The sequence below is a fragment of the Cyrtonyx montezumae genome, unplaced genomic scaffold (assembly GCF_038088225.1).
Source record: "Cyrtonyx montezumae isolate F1298 unplaced genomic scaffold, pur_monq_1.0 scaffold_30, whole genome shotgun sequence".
Taxonomy (NCBI): Eukaryota; Metazoa; Chordata; class Aves; order Galliformes; family Odontophoridae; genus Cyrtonyx; species Cyrtonyx montezumae.
In genome coordinates, this window is record NW_027072035.1 from 3,310,482 (window position 1) to 3,327,524 (window position 17,043).

Genomic DNA, 17,043 nt, shown 5'->3' on the forward strand with positions numbered 1-17,043 from the left:
CGTCGCCCCGCCCAGCCGGCCGCCGGCCAGCCACCGCGCGTGGGTGTGGATGGGCGTGGGGGGAGCGTGGACGCGCGTGGGGGCGCCGGGAAGCCGAGCAGGGCAGCGGCGGCGGGTGGGGATCGAAAGCGTGAGGCGAACGAGAGGAGGAGAGCGACGCGCGTGGGGGTGACTGACGCACGGCAGCCCCCGGGAAGCGCGGCGGGGGAAGGTGGTGGGGAAAGGTGGAACGCGCACGGTGCTTTTCGTTTGTCGTCGATCTTTGTCCCGCTGCAGGGAGAGAAATGCGTGGGAATGACTTTATTTCAAGTCTGGAAACACAGCGCTAACTATGCGTTTTTCCCGCACTCTCCATAACGCAGTGGCGCAAAGTATTCGTTAACTCCGTAGCGTTCCCACCGTGACGTTCCCAGTGAGCTGCGGAACAGCTCTGTCTCCTCCGGTTCTCCGACGGCCGCCGCGCCTCCAGAGCCGGGGGGGAACCAATATTGCTGCGCGAAGTCGGGGTTGCGAAGCGCGGCCGTAAACGGGAGCGGGAGGGGGCAAGAAGGGGCGACACGCAGCTTGGACCCGCTCTGCACCGAGCGGAGGAGGGTCGGAGAGTCTGAACGGGGTACGGACTGGGAAAAATAGAAAGAAAAAAAGGGCGTCTTAGAGAGCATTGATGTGCTGATCGAAAACCGACATACATCGAAACAATTCTCCTGTAGGAGCAAACATCTTTCCGCGAGCGGCACGCAGACAAGCCACGCTCGTCGCTCAGCACGGTGGGCCGCGCGCCGTGCCACCGCCCAGGACCCGTCCCCGTCGGGCGGGCGCCCCGGGGGCTGCAGCACCCGGGTCGGGCGGACCGGGCCCTCGTTACTCGGACGAGATGTGCGACAGCCGCGTGTTTTGCGGCAGTGTTCGTCTCGTCGGAATGCTGCTCGCCGTCAGCTGCCTCGACGGCAGGTAGCGTTCATCCCCAAAGAGCTGCCCACTGCTACTTACAGGCATGACTAAAAGGCAAATACCCAAGGAATTCCACTTTCCCCCTTGGGGTCTCTCTTAAAAGGCGCGGGCATGACAAAGAACCTGCTAGGTTAGGAAACAGAAGTCCCCTTTGCTTGTAAACCGACACCAAATTACAAAGTAGATTCTGCGGGCCGCTGGCGTAAATTACAAAACAGTTCGCCTCCTGTTTACTTTATCCACAGGGAACTGTGAAATCCAGCCATGATTTTAAAGCATGTTTGTGTAACATTCTCCTTCTCCTCCTGTTTGCTCTCTGTTCCGTGGGGCGTTTTGCTTCCCCTTCCCCTGAGGACTCGAGGGCTGCGGGGACCTCAGCTGTGGCCCCACATTGGCTCCAGACTCGCATCCCTTCGGCCCGCGGTGCCAGCTGTGGTCTCAGCGGGCTGCGATGGGACGGGACGGGACAAGACGGAGCGGGCACTGATTTCCACGCTGGGAAATGCGCAGTGCGGTGTCTGCGAATCCCTCTGCCCGATATGACGGGCTCGTTCACGGCCGCCTCTTCAAACCTATGCTTCTCCCTCACCCTCACTAACACCCCTGAGAGCTACGCAGTTTTTCGGAGCTTCTTCGAGGGAGCGTTTCCCCACCCAAGGGGCTGGTGCCCGCGCCGCACAGGTGCACAGCGTTGCGCCGGTGCGGAGCGGGCAGCGGGCCGGGGGTGCGACAGCAGCAGTGGCTGAGCCCCCGGGCCGAGGTTTGGTCGGGGAGTGACCGTGAGGAACTGTACACGACCCTGGTATTTGTGCGCACCGCGTCGTTAGAGCTAAAGCAGCTCAGGAGCATTTGTGAAACCGTCAAAGCCTCTCTTCCCCTCGCTGGTCCGGCTCCGCATCGCTCTCCGAGCGGCGGGGATGCGGATGGCAGACATGCAGGTGCAAGCAACGCAGCCCCCTCCCTGTCCTTCTGTCCCTCCCCTCCTCCCAGGGGATTTATTAGCAGCGTTCGGGCCGGCTAACCAAACGGCAGCACCGGGTGCGAATTCCCCGGAAGAATGCTTTGATCGTGCCCTCCCTTTACGCCGTCGGGAGCGGATTACATCGACAAACGCGGGAGCTCCCGCCGCTTGTTTGGTCAGAGATGTTACCCGTTAATCTGAAACAAATTGCCGCTGCCCCGGGGGCCCGTGCCCGCCCCGTCACGGACCCGCAGTGCGCGAGCATGGCCGGGCTTCCCTGCCTGCAGCAGGGAGAGCATGCAGATTTCCACGAGTGATGGCAACTGCGGGGAAAAAATAGAAAAGAAAAATGAAAATAAATAATAATTTGAAAAAAAAGAAATCACCTCTTTTTTTTTTTTATTCCCAGTGCTATGCAACTACTGGAAAGCATTATTTCTTCTGCAGCTATTTTCCATAAAAAGGTAGGTTTGTTTTTTATGTCATTCTCCATCACTCTCGTGTAAACTGCTTACAAGAAGTTGAATCTCGATGAGATTGTTGTCCGTGGCACAGATCCTTCAGAATGGTTTGTGTGTTAAAATGAGCAAGTTCCAACGTTTTGTACTGTTGTGTTTTAAATAAGCATGATTTTATGTTGCATATTTGTTTATTTATTGATTGATTGATTACATCTCCACCTTATGTACTGTAAGCACCTTTATGGACAGAGGAGGAATTTTCTGTTACCTTTGCACATCAGTCAAGTAAATGTAATAAAAACATATAATAAAGTTGTAAGAAATGTCGACAGCGATGTGTTCTGTATAGCATGATATGGAAGAAAATTTTATTGACTGTGAGAGTGATTCCACTGCCTTTGTAGGAATGTTTGCTTTGGCAAGGAGGGCAAGGGTTAGCCTTTATGAGGAAACTTGTGCATTACACTAGGACAATCTCCAGCCGTGTAAAACCGAATTGAAATCAGAAGCAGTAAAGATGACTGGAGTGCTTGCAGAACAGAACTGCCACTGCAGGCAAGCGAGAGAAGTTTGGAGGAGTCAGCAGGTCAGACTACCCCTTGGCAAAGCCAGTTTTGGGTCAGGCACAGAGCACAACAGTTTCTCAATGTCAGCTCCATTCACCCTCCAGCAGCCTTGGAGAAAGCAGCTCCCGGGCAGGGGCTGTGAAGGCAGGGCAGGTTTGCCTTCCATGGTGGGCCCTGCTGCACTAGGGCTGTACCAGGAGCATGCTCTGACCATGGCTCTATAAACAAGACACACCAGCAGAGTTAGCATTAGACACAGTGTAAATAGAACTGCTTCTTTTGCAGCTTCCAAGCACGTGGCCAGGAGATGCTGGGGCCGACCAAGAGAGACTGTGAAGCAAAACCGGTGAAACCAGCCCTTATCCTCTCCTCTGCTGAAAGTCTGAACAAGCAAAATGCCATGGGAAAATTTTGTGTACCATCCACAGTGGCTTTGCAGTGGCTAATAAATATGGCTGACCTTTGGTTTCCCAGCATTTAATAAGCCAGTAGACACTTGGCAGTTTCTTACTAAAATGTACTCGAAAGTCGGATCAGCTCTCAGTGTGAATATCAAGAATCCAATATAAAAGCAGTGAGCATAGCAAATTGTCAAGTCAGCAACTAATGTACTTCACTATAATCTTCCCAAATGTCTTAAGTAGTTTGGCAAATCTCTTATTGCAATAAATTCTACTGAAGTTTTGGGTTGGGTTTTTTTTTGTTTTGTTTTTTGGTGGGTTTTTTTTTCAACATATGGCCTTAAAAACTAAGTTAGCCAAGAATATTTTTAGACTCACTGCAGAAGATGTTGCTGGAGATGTTGTCTCAAAACTTGTTTGCACTCTGGCAGTTTTATTCAAATGTCAACCAGATGCAGAAAGTGCGGGGCCTGGGGTTTTGTTTTACAGTCCTGGGAAGTAAAGGTCAAGTCTCTGCAATATAAATTGTCTCTTTGATTGCCTTATTTTAGGGGAACAGCAAGAAGTCTCTAATAAAATGTAAGGTTGAGGGTTTTTTCCCCTCAGGATGCATTATAATCATATGTAAAATATTTTAAATGACAGTAAAGCACCTGCTAAATCAAATAATTTGGGTAGGGTACACTGTGCTTAGCAGTAAAAACTCAATCACAGAACCATAACAGGCCAGGTTGTGTTCTCATTTCCTAGGCAGTATTCACTGTATGGGTAGCCTTACCGAAATTAATGGGATGACCTGAGGTATTAGTCAGCATGAAAAATAGTATCAGAATTTGGCAATATATCACTTAAAATAACCTAGACAGATTCAAGCCATATTTCTATATGCAGGGACCTAGGCCATTCTGCTAGCTGAACCTCTGCTAGCAGGAAGGTTCACAGAACCATTTACAGAGTTCCATGCAGATACAAGTCTCACGTTTTTGCTTGCCACAGGTCTGCCACAAAGAGGTGCCAGACATGGAGGGCGTGTCAAAGAGAATGCTGAGAATCCAGTGCCTGGCTGGACATATAGGAGCACCTCCATCTCGTTGGGTGCTTCTCTTGCCCTATCCCTGATTTGTGACTGTCCCCTGGCAAAGGGTAGCTGTTCTAACAGCCCTGAAAGGGAACGTGCTTCCAAATCTTTTTCTCTCAGACATGCACCTCTTAATTGACTGCTTTGGTTTTTCTCCTGAAATAAGTACATTGGTCATTTCTGTCAGCAGACTCTATTCCGACAAGCATTCAGTACTGTGGCTGTGCACATGGCCACATATCTGGTTATGATGTTTCGTGAAATCACAGTAGAAAAAGCAAACAATATCTGAAAAGAATCCTACATTACATAAACCACTAAAACCATGTAATGTATTATAAATGCATAGTTAGTCAATGCTGTGTTAATTATTATAAACAGGAGTCTTGGTGAAAATCTAAGACAAACCCTTCCTGGAAGTTGCAGTCATTCAGCATTCTGGGATCAAACTCTACTCCTCCTCCCATACAGACAGTCCATTGAAATCCTTGAGATTAAATGGGCATAAGTCTGAGTTTAACATATTGCAGATGTGTATATACATTAAGAACATTGGACACATTGTACTCAGAAAATGCTATTTTACTTATGGTATTTTTTTCAGCTCTTATGATTATTTGCAATAATAAAAAAGACTATTCCACAAACTGTGCTGAGATCATATGACATAGCAAGCACGCTGTCATCTACTTTGTGATTTAGCATCTGTGACGCTTGGATAATTCGTGGTCTTTGGCCATCCAGAGCGATATCAACTATACAAAGTGTCAAACCACTCAGTGCATAAAATTAACTGATTCTAGGAGTAAAGGGTTGTAACCAGCTCTGCTGAAGTCGACAGAAAACCTTCTATGTTGACTGTAGGAAAAATAGGATGGGGCTCATATTTAACTTCTGTTGACTTAAAAGAAATGACAACATACTTCTCAGAGATTCTGCTTGCCCTACATGGCCAGTTTTCTGGATCGAAGCATTCATTGTCAGTTCTTCCTTTATTTAAGCAGAAAGAAGCCAACAGGATCTGCTATGCTGCAGGGCTGGGGCTGTGCTTTCTGCCCATCTTGGTCTGGTGTTGCAGATATATGTCTCCTCTGTGACTTGTACATGAAGGAGCTTTTCTTTAGGCCCCATCTTCCCAGTTCTTAGACAGTATTTTCTGTCCAATACTGATTTCCAGCAAAGAAAAACACCATGATGTCCGATGTGCAAATACTACATCTGTTATAACCGAAACCAGGCTGAAAGGCACTTCTGGGATGCGTAAACATAGATGACAAATTCCCTTTCATGAACAAGAAGACACACCTTCCAAATGTGTTGTTGATAGCAGGACACATCCTTACAGCTGCTTCAGGTAAATCATTCAAAGTTTTGACCAAGAAAGGAAATGTACAAACAAGCCCAAGGACCCAGCTCATCTGTAGCACTCTTTGGGCTTAGAAAACCTGTGGTAACTTCAACAACTTAGAAGAATTTCATGTTATAATGACTAGATTCATACCCTCCTTAGTCAGCCCCTTGAAGGATGGCAGACTCCAGCTTCAAGAACTGGTGAGTGAGCTCTACTAATTTCAACCAAAAGCACCATAAAATCCGAACCATGAAATTGCAGAAAGGAAATGTCAGCTTGGCCTCAGCTTCCACAGAGCTGCACTGCTTCCCACTAGGGATCACTGCAATAAGGACGTGCTAATCTTTTGCTGTCCAAATTTCTTTCAGTTATCTCCAGATCTACATCGTATGTCTTTCTCAAAATTAGTGGAATCATCATAGATTGGTAGAAGAGTATCACAGAGACATCTAGATGTCTCAGTAACAGAAAGCTTTTCCAAGAGCTAAAAATAAATGCTCATCTATCCAGGAATGGAATTTAATTTAATCATTACTTTTTTATGTCTTTACAGGAACTGTTGTAAGAGTAGAACAGTAAGATTTGTTTGGGTCAGAACTGCAAATAACAGTAATGTAAATTGACAAATAAGATCTTCCTTTTACTTCTGCAGGAGCAGAACATCCCCTGCAGTGCGGTTCCATCTCCCTGCAATCCAGTGGCCATTGCTGCCTTCTTGGGGGCTTCCGGCCCCTCAGCTTGGTGCACACACAGGTGCTGGCAAAGTAGAAATGTCATCCTACATGATTTGAGAATTCCCTTCTGTGATATACCAGAATAATAATGAACAATAATAAACAGGAGTCCTTGGCTCTCTTCTTTGGCTGAATATGTCTCGCTGAGTCAGAAGAGACTGCGTCTCATTTTTCCAAAGTGTGCTTTTGTTGGGTCAATAGAGAGACTGTTATGGAGTGGTAATGTGAGCTGAGTAATGTGTGCAGGTTCTGGGGCTTTATTGTGTCCCTGCTATGTTAATTAGTATTAGGAACATGATGGATTGGCAACACGTGTACTTTCTGAATCTTAAACCAGCCCTGAGAGTTTAGCACTCCATTAGTTACACATCACAGGAACCCAGGGATGTTTACTCAAAAAAGTATCACTTACAAGAATGAAACTTTCTAATTCATTCCTGATAGGGGCGGCAGGCAGACCCTGCCTGGAGCCCTCCACTCCACACTACAGCTGGGGTCACGCAGGGCATCCCACATCAAAGCTCCCTCCAACGCTCTCCAGGGAGAAGCACAGAAGCACGAGGCTAGGCAGCAGGGCTTTCTGGTGGAGAAGGTGGAGTGGTGAGTTTGCTGAGAGCTGCGTGAAGACACCTCTTGGTGAAAGTCATCCACAAGGGAAGGACAGAGAATTAGTTTGCTGCCCCACTGCAGGCCGCCATACCAGCCAGCAGCGAAACTCTCCTCTCTGCAATCCAGAGATGCAAATCAGTAGTGGGCCAAGCTTCTGGAAGACCCTCCTAAAAGAAATTAGGAGAAACAGTGGCAAGAGAGGCTGAGTACATTTTTTCCAGGGCCAGAGGGAACACACTGATCCTTTCATGAATCAAATAATGCAAGAACTCCATCTCTGCTCCTTAAAATGTCCTCCCTTGCAGAAATTACTGCAATTCTCTCATCTTTCAGCATTGTGGAAGAAGGCCACCCATCTCAGCATCAAGAAGCACTCCTCCAGAAGACAGGAGCTGTTCTATTTCTGTTTTGCTTTGGTTGTGTTTTTTTGTTTTGTTTTGTTTTGGTTTTGGTGGGGGTTTTTTAGGTGCAGTTTTCCTCTAATCATACAGCAACCCAATGACCCCAAGAATGGCTGTGTTTCTTGCACACATCCTTGGTTCCCATCCCAATCTTCTTCACCTCAAACCTAGCCTTGTAAGCTAATGCTTGTCTTCTCAGTATTATCCTTAAATATTCCATTACAGAAATCCACAAGCATGACTGCAAAAATAATGCAAAAAGAAATGCCAAATCATTTGCCAGTACGTAAGTTTCTTGCTGTGGTCATCTTCCATAGTCACTAAGAATTGCACAGTGATGATTTGGGCAAATATTCTACAGTGATTCTGAATCGTGGGTGAATCTGTAGAATTACCCTTCAGCATTCCAGTTATAGTTGTTAGCAATTAACAATTAACAGAGCAATGGGCCTTATTCTAGCCTGATGTTCCTCTCATTTACTTTTTGGCATAACTTATAATATATGGAAACACAAATGATTTGTGCAGATGAGCACACAACACAATAGTAGCTGACTTGATTACCATGAGTTGAGTCAGCCCTGTGTAGAAGCCAATGTGTTGCAAATTCCAGAAATACACAGTCAAGTAGGTGGTTACAGTCAGTGAAGAAACATCAAAACTGGTTCCAGATTGTAGCTGAATTATTTGTACTCTATGGATTGTATTTTTGTATTGAGTTGTGCCTAGATAGTTTGACTGAGACCATTTGGGTTTAATATGCATATCTCTGAAGTGGATTTGTCTGTGTGTACTATTTTGAAATCATAGAATCATTTGAGTCGGAACAGACATTTATAGGTCATCTAGTCAACTCACTAATTGATCTTACTGACCTAACTATGGACAAACCATCTTCTTCTGAGTTCAGTTTAGTGGAAGTAATGTACCTGCAGTGGAAAAGCTTCCTCTTTGTTCAGTCTTGCATCTCAACCAAGCCAAACACATTCTACAGTGCCACATGAAGCATGCAGACTGTGTGGATTTGTACTCACTGTTCCAATCTTTCTGTACTGGTAGTCAGAAAGAAATTGTATTTTAACTTGAAAGGTAAAGATGGCAACTCCGTGTCTTGCTGGTAGAAAACTATTTTCCATATGTTAATTTCATGCAGTCTTCTGAATGAATACTTTAAGAATTGCTGTGAGCTTTTTATTGTTGGTTGATTGGTTTGTTTTTTGGTTTGTTGTATTTTGTTGTTGTTGTTGTTGTTGTTTTGTTGTTGTTGTTCTGGTTTGGTTTGGGTTTTTTTGTGTGTGTGTATGTGTGTGTGAATGAGAACACCATTAACAGTGCTGCTTTCCACAACTACAAAGCTGAGAGACAATCTCAAGTAATTAAAAAAACAACAATTTCAAGAGGTGTTTACACAGCATGAAACATAAACACCTAATACATATTAATACGCACATAATACATAGCATGTCACCATAGTAGGTCTACCATGTCCCATAAGTAACTCATGCAGGACAAGCCAGATGTGCTGACACAAAGGACCAATTTGTTATTCGTGCAGAAAAGTCAGATCAGCATGTGGCAAGGCACTTCAGCACTGCAGATCACTTCACCACCTCTTGGTACATCAGGCAAGAGTGATCAAACTCAGGGGATGATGGTGACTCCTTGCAGCCTGCTCTTAGGAAAACACATTTTTGCACAACGAGTTGAGTGATTCTTTGGCTCTGTGGTGTTAGCAGTGCAAGCTTATAAGTTTGCATTTTGTGTTGAACTTTGCACACTGCAACACTAAAACCTGACAGCAGCCTCTAAGCAATGCCAAAATATAAGAAGGCAGGTCCAATCATAATCCTCTGCAGGATGCTGTGCTCTGCAGTCATTTCCTGCTTCTCACATGTGAAGGTAACAGATGCAGCTAAAGAGGCTGACATGGTCTTTATAGCTTGGCACATCTCTAATAAAAAAAGCCTTGATCATGGGAAGAAAGGGGCAGTGCTGGGATATAAATACTGGAGAAACTGGGAACTCCTATGGCAGGCAGAACATCTGTTTATTGCATTTTTCAGTGTTTTATTTTCAGTTGCCTGTGGCAAAGAACCAGCACTTTTGCCAGTGCAAACTGTGCTCAGTCGTAAACACAGCACTATCCTTGTAAGGTACTTTGAGCTTTATAAAGCTGCACCTTTGTTAGGGGGGAGTGACAGAGTCAGAAGTTGTGGCACAGGAAAGATAGTTCAAGAACAGGGCACCATTCATAAGGATTGTATTTTACTTAAACATGAGGGGATTTATTTTGTACGAACATCAGTACTTAATGTGTCGTGAAGGAAAATATTAAGAAAAGCTTCTTGTGGTAAAACAATCTGTACTGGGTTCCTCCACAAAAACCCTACAACAATATTAACACACTGACATTCTTGTCATGGAATGAGTTTTGCTAACATACGGTTATTTCTGCACTGTATCTTGGTGCAATATCACTACTGAATGAGAAAGAGGATATGTTCCAAAAAATTTTATTGTTAATGGGAATATCAGAAAACACCTCACTCAGCAGTGGAGTCCATAAGGAAATCCACTTGAGGCCACATTCAAGGTATTACTGTCCTTGGTTTAGTCTTCATTTTATGCACACCAGCAAAAAGTGTTACATGCTGAACTCACTTCTCAGCAATGCAATGCTGTTTTATTAAATACACCTTTGGTAAGTCTCCAGGTCAAGCCAAAGACTTGAGAATGAGGTAAACACAAAGAACAGAGTCACTCAGTAAAATGTAGATCCTAGTCAGACTCAAAACACTAGAACAAGGTGTGGTTCTCTCCTAAGCAGAAGCAGCACTGGTTGGACCTGCTGAAAAGAAACTGACTACAAGGTTATAAAACCAATCTATAGCTACTTGTATTGCTTACCATTCTTGCACTCTGGAGATGGGCAACCAGGTTCCCCACAAAAGTTATCTCCCAAGCACTGGTGTCCTGAACATCGATACAAAAAAAGGTGCTTGTCAAGGCCATGAAATGAGGCAGCAAGAACCAGTATAGACCACTGTGAGTGTCCTCTTCTGTGCATGTCCCATACACAACCCACACGGGCAGATAAATTAGACATTCACGCTGTATTGTCAGTAGTAACATTTTGACCAAGTGCATGGCATAAATTACTCCAAGGGGTAAAAATGACATTGTGTACTCTTCCCACAGTGAGAAAAAGGATACTAAAGGGGCCAAGCCTTCCAGTACATGCAGTTGCAACTGTAATCAGCAGTGGTGACAAGGGGAACTTCCAGTGCTTTTAGAACAGGGGTCAGATGAAGAGAGACCTAAAGAAAACAGTGGTAACCCAGTTCTTGCATCTCCTTGTCTCCTAGCAAGGTCAACTCCTTACCTGCTTCAGACTGTGAGGTGGTTAAAAGTTTGACACAAAGCTATATTATCTACTTTCAACACCACCAAATGCTATCGTCTGTAAGCATGGCTCAGACCCTATCAGCTCTTGTCCTGACAGCTGTAGTCAATTCCTGTAACTAACAGTCTTCTGGGAATTTCCCAGTCACCCCCTGGCTCACTGGCACCTATGACATCACACAAAGGCTTTGCCTATACTTATGTTTTTCTTTGTATCCTAACTTGCTGGGTAACATGAGCATATGCTCATCTGGACCAAGACTTTTGACATGATACTAAATCCAAGTACTGTTAGTATCAAAAGACCACATCCAAGAGCAGTAGTACCTAAAATGGATCTATACAGCTAGTATTAGCATATACATATTTAAACATTAAGTTAAATTTAGACATGGGTTGTGACCGGTTGTTTCAGTATTTACCTATCCATCTCTACTGTCAGAAATAGATTCTATGATTCTATGAAAAAACAAGTAGGATGGTAGGCTCATTTAAGCAGGTGCCATGGCTGTTTTCACAAACTGGGAAACATCTCACCATGCAGCAACTACCGTGCTTCAATAATCAAGATCAAAAAACAGTACAGTTAGGATGTTTTTGAGGCAAAAAGGATGTATTTCTACATACAATGTTCACCAAAAGGGCAACTCCATAGGCAGGGTGTGGCATGGTCTACTTGGTATGAAGAGAAAAATACCCTTGGAACACCTTAATTCCACTAGATACATTTAGCATCAGCACAGACATTTTGTTTTGAATACAAAATGCTCTTCATTTGAAAAAATCAAGTGTACAGCTTTATTTTGCCCTACCTTCACTTTCTGGACAATCTTACAATTTATCCTATGACGGAAGACAGAGGACACGGAAACAATCCAATATTGACTATAACAAGACAGTTCAAGATGCTAAGTATCAAAAGAAGGTCTTGAAATATCTGAACCAGAGATGAAAAAAAAAGGTCAAAAAGTAACTAGCAGGATTCAGCAGAAGTTTGAGCACAGAAGACCTCAGTTAAAAAAGGTGTGCACAAAACTCACACGTATCACAGACATTGCCAGACACCTCTGGACTCGTTAGCTACTAGCTCACTTTCTTCCAACTGTTGCCATTCTTTCTACTGAAAATAAATAATAAAATCGGCAATATATATTGTGCAAGCAGAGAAAAAGAATAACTCTGATGAATGGCAGAGGAGAAGGGCAGCATCAAGTATTCTAACACTCAAGACATCTAATGAGCCAAATGTTTAGTTAGCATAACACTTCCTCGAGTATTCATTTATTTTGGTGGTGGAGTTCTTTCCACAGGCAAATAGGATAAACAAAACACCTCTGACATTTCTGACTTTCTGTGAAAGAATTCAAATCCAATTTGTGAGCATGTGTGTATACATGGTTTATATATGTCTAAAGTGTATGCTTAAGCAAGTGGACAGTACTGTATATTGTTGTTTGTTTCTGATTTCTTCCCACTAGATGGAGTTGGTGACTGTGGTAGTTCCTGCTGCAGCTGTCTTCCAAGGCCATTATAAATGGCTGTGTGCCTGTGTGCAATGTAGCAGTGTTAACATTCTGACTGCATACAGTTATGAGCTAATTTTCTGGCCTTCAGATATGTGCTGAAAATGGCCCAATACTCTGAGAAGAGTATTTAGGGGGTTGAGAATTTGTGCAAAAGCTACTTTGCCATTTTAAGATCACATTTTTAGGAAGGCTGGTGACCAGCAATTAGCATGTTAATGAATAAAGATGAGATTGCAAAATGAAATATAGGCAGTTTGCTCGTGAAGAGCTTGAAATACTGTATAGAATGGGTGCAAAACACCTCATGACAGTCTGAGTCTCATGTCAAAGCTGACACCAAAACCATTATCTCAGCACAAAACCTGCCAGAAGTTCCAGCCAGAAGATCAGATATACTGATCCATATGCCCAAGGCTGCACGTTTGGATCTATCATTTGCTTGCCTTCATTTCATCAGTGGAAAAACAACCCAAAGATCCAACCCACAGACTTATTCCTGCCTCCAGTCCTTTTGCCAGTGAAACAGGGGGCCCCAGAGGAGAATGAAAATCATAATCATCATTCATGTTGTTGATCCTAACCAGGAGTAGGGTAGTGTTGCAGTGTGTACCATGAAAGCTGACCTTTACTAATAACAAATTCCACCTAATGTGTGAAAAGTGGTAGCACAGGATGGAATCTTCTTGGCATTAACCTGTGAAAATGGCCTTCTGGTTGTTCAAACCACTTCAACGGCACCAGCCTCGCAAGTTACATTGGTTTATGTATGGTCAGTGAGGTCAAGTAAGAATGAAGGCAGATGAAGTACTACAAGATAAATTTTAGCAGAAGATTGAAAAAAAGAGGTTCTAGGTCATTTTGTGCTGGAGAACATGAAGCTGCTTGCAGGAAGGTGATCAGACACCCTCTTACAAGCAGGGAGCTGGCACTGCCTCATTTCAGATTCCTCCTTCCCCTTGGCCAGAGCTTCCCAATCTGTGGAGATTTCTAGACCCTAGGCACAAATAAGAATAATTTCCAGACATCACAGGAGAATTTTCAAAGAGGTGAAAGACTCTTTTCTGCCAGGTTACTGTTCCCTGAGAATATCACAGGATGATTCATTTCAGCACAAATGACAGGGAAAATTCATCCTCTGCTTACACTCTAGACCCAGATCCTTCTCTGCTCGTGAAGATGTGTTAATTCAAGTATACCATTTAAGCTGTTAGGCATAAGGAGACATCACAGCAGCCCTTGCTCACAAACCAGCACTTAACAGCAACAAACACAGATAAGATCTCTTCTGCTTTTATGATTTCACCCACAGAAAAGATGGTTGTAAAGTGGTTAATTTGTTGAAAGGTCTCAAAACAGCTTGGATTCCTGTCACGTAGGACGATGCCAAGGGCTTACATCCAATGCTGGATGTGAATTATCTCTGGTGTGTGGCTGTGGCAGGAAGAAGATCACTTTCCTTGAGCAGCTGTACATTTAAAGCACTGTTGCACATCTGATCAATGCACGGATGGGCTGAGTGGGAGCAGGAGCAGGAAATAGCCTGCAATGTCTTCACCACCTGATGACAGCCACCACTGGGTGTCCATGTTGTTTGATCCAGAAAAGTAGCTGGTTTCCAGAACCAAACGCATGAAAGAGACACCGTGGCTGGCTACTATCCAGCAAAATGGAGATGAGGAAGAGATTATTGAGCTCACATTAAAAATAATAATAACAATAAATAAAAGGAAGAGATGGCAAAGATATTATTTTCTATTTTGAAAGTTTGACTATTTGCTTACAAATTATGAACGAAGTGCAAAATCCAAGAATCTTTCTGGCTTGCTACTGGAGAACAGCTCAGTTTATTTTACTTACTGCCAAAAGACTTGTCTTGCTTTTGACGGAGGACCTGGCAGTCCTCACCTGTGCCTCAAACTACTGTAACGTATTTGATATCATTCCACACAGTAAATCCAGCCAACAGCAAAACCAGGAGCAACATTTGGCAGCTCCATGCCACAGAGAGCTCCTCCAAGAGTTCACAGCACCAGGCACTCTCAATCAGCAAGGCTTGCTGCTGCCATCCCTTTTTACTGGTTTTCAGAGTGCTGCAAGAACTTGCTGGTGAACCTGCGGATGATGCTGGGGAGAGGGGGTGTGATTTACTCCATCTCTGCTCTGCTCGCATCGCCATATGTCGCGAGCTGACACATCCATTCCGGGAGCTTCCGGGGGCTGCGCGGGATTGGGGAAGGGGCTCCGTCTGTTTCACGTCACCCCAACAGGCGGTGACATCACCGAGGGTCCGGGCACCGCCGCTAGATGGGGCCGTCTGCCCGCCGGAGCGATCCCGAAGAACGCGGCGTGGGGCCATGCAGCCTTCCTCAACCCGATTCCCCCAGATAAACATCACTCTTGTCTGCCCTCTGTTATGAGTCCAGATTTGGCTGAAACGCTGCCAGGAGGCCCTTTTTTTGTACAAGGACTAGGCCATGCATTTGATGTCCAGGTTAAGCTGTGCAATACTGAGTTTGCCTTAGATGCTTGGATAACACACGTTGCAGTTATTGATGACCAATTCTTTCTCTTCTAAAGCTCAGCTCGGGGATGCATTCAAAGACAGTTGCAGTTCCAGACATTTGAAGGGAAAAATATGAGCCATTTCCCAAGGAGCTCTCAAATATCTTGTACACATAGTTCACTTTCAGTTGAACTCATGCATTGCCAGTATACGGAGGAGGGGGACTTGAGCTGGAAGGATGGAGCACATAGCAGATCATAAGCATCAATGATTTTTTTTTTTAATGAAATAAAAAAAGCAACCCAAGTTTCTCTGGGGACTAATTGTGTTCAGTTCCAGACAAATTAAACCCAGGTCACCATGGCCAGTTGCTGGCCACTGCTCTCACGATGTGAAAGGGTCTGTGAAGCAGTGCTGCAGAGGAGGTGAGTACTCAGAGCAGGATGGGGTGGTTGTGTTGCTCTCACCACACCCACAGCCACAGCTATTTCCCCAGTTGCCAGACCCATGTGACAGCAGAAATAGTGAAAATTTGTTATAACTGCAGCCAGCAGTGATGGCCAAATCAGGAAATAGGTGAATGCCAGATAATAACTCAACAAGCAGAACGTTTGCTTGAGATTTCAGATGTTAAGTATAAACGAATCATCTAGGGAGGTAGTTGTAGCTTTCCATACCCATACATCACAGAAGCCTACTAAAACCTCATAAACATTTCAGGGGGGAGAAAGGAGCACAGGCAGGCAGCGAGGCCAGCCCAGCTCACCTCCTGGCTTCTGCTGTAGAGGTCTCTGTTCCTTTTTCAAAACAGCAGTTACACACACATCACCTCTAATAACACATGCTAAATACAGCTCCCAAAAGGTCACCGATAGTCAGAATTTCTCCCCTCTCTCACTCATTACTAGTACTTAGACCAAAGTCCTGCAAATCAGCTCTAAATCCCTGATTTCCTTTATTTATTTATTTATTTTTCCCATGAAATGTTAGCTACTGATAGCTACTTTATGATCACACAGATGAGAACAGCAGAAGGAAGTACAAGAGTGTATTTCTTTATCCTACTGGACACTAAGAAATGGCACTTTTTCTCAAGTATTTGTGTGTTTGTGAAAAAAATCAAAATAAATTCCCTTGTAAAATTAAAAAAAAAAAAGGAAGAAAAAGGGAGAAAAGAATAAAAGAAGAAGAATGAAGAGCGAGAAAAAGAAAGAAGAAAAAGAAAAGCAAAAAGAAGAAAGTAAGAAATAAAAACAAAGGATAAAAACAGAAATAGGAGAAAAAGGGGAAAAAGAAGAAAGTAGAAGAAAGAAAAAAGAGAAAAAGAAAAATGCAGGAAGAAAGGAAAGATAAGAAAATAAGAAAAAATAGAAAAAAATAGAAAAAAAGGAAAGAAAAGAAAGAAGGACAAAGGAGAAAGAAAAAAAGGAAAAGGAAAAAAAGAATAAAGAAGGGAGGAGAAAAGAAGAAAAAGGAGAAAAAAAGAAACAGAAAAAAAGAATGAAAAAGAAAAAAAGGAAAAGAGAAAGGGAAAAATTGAAAAAGGGATAAAGGGAAAAAGGGGAAAAGGGAAAGGAAAAGGAAAAGAGGAAGAATGAAAAAAGAAATGGGGGAAATAAAGAAAAGAAGGAGAAAGAAAAAGGAAAAGGAAAACCAGGAAAAGAAGGAAGAAGATCAGCCATGTAGCCCTTCTAAATGATGAGAACCTCTGGATTTGACAGGTGTCAAGGAAATATGTCCCCTTGTGGGACTCACGATGTCTTTTAGCCACCACTACAGCAGCTGACTCAGGAGCATCTCAGGATTACTCTGACTTTGGCTTTTCACAGCACTCACAGGCACTGTTAAGCTGTGGAAAAGCTGATGACACTCCCACTTTTCTTTGTCAGAGAAGAAAGAAATTAAAAAATAAACCTCATACTACATGTCTGATAAACACTGTATTATTCTCCACTTTCACAGAGTGTTAAGTTCTTACAGAGCACTGAAGAATTTACAGATAATAACCATGAACTCCTTGTAGCAGTTATATTTACCTCATTAAGATGGAAAAATATATATCTGAAGCTCAAACTGAGCTATGAGATCTCCATCAAGTC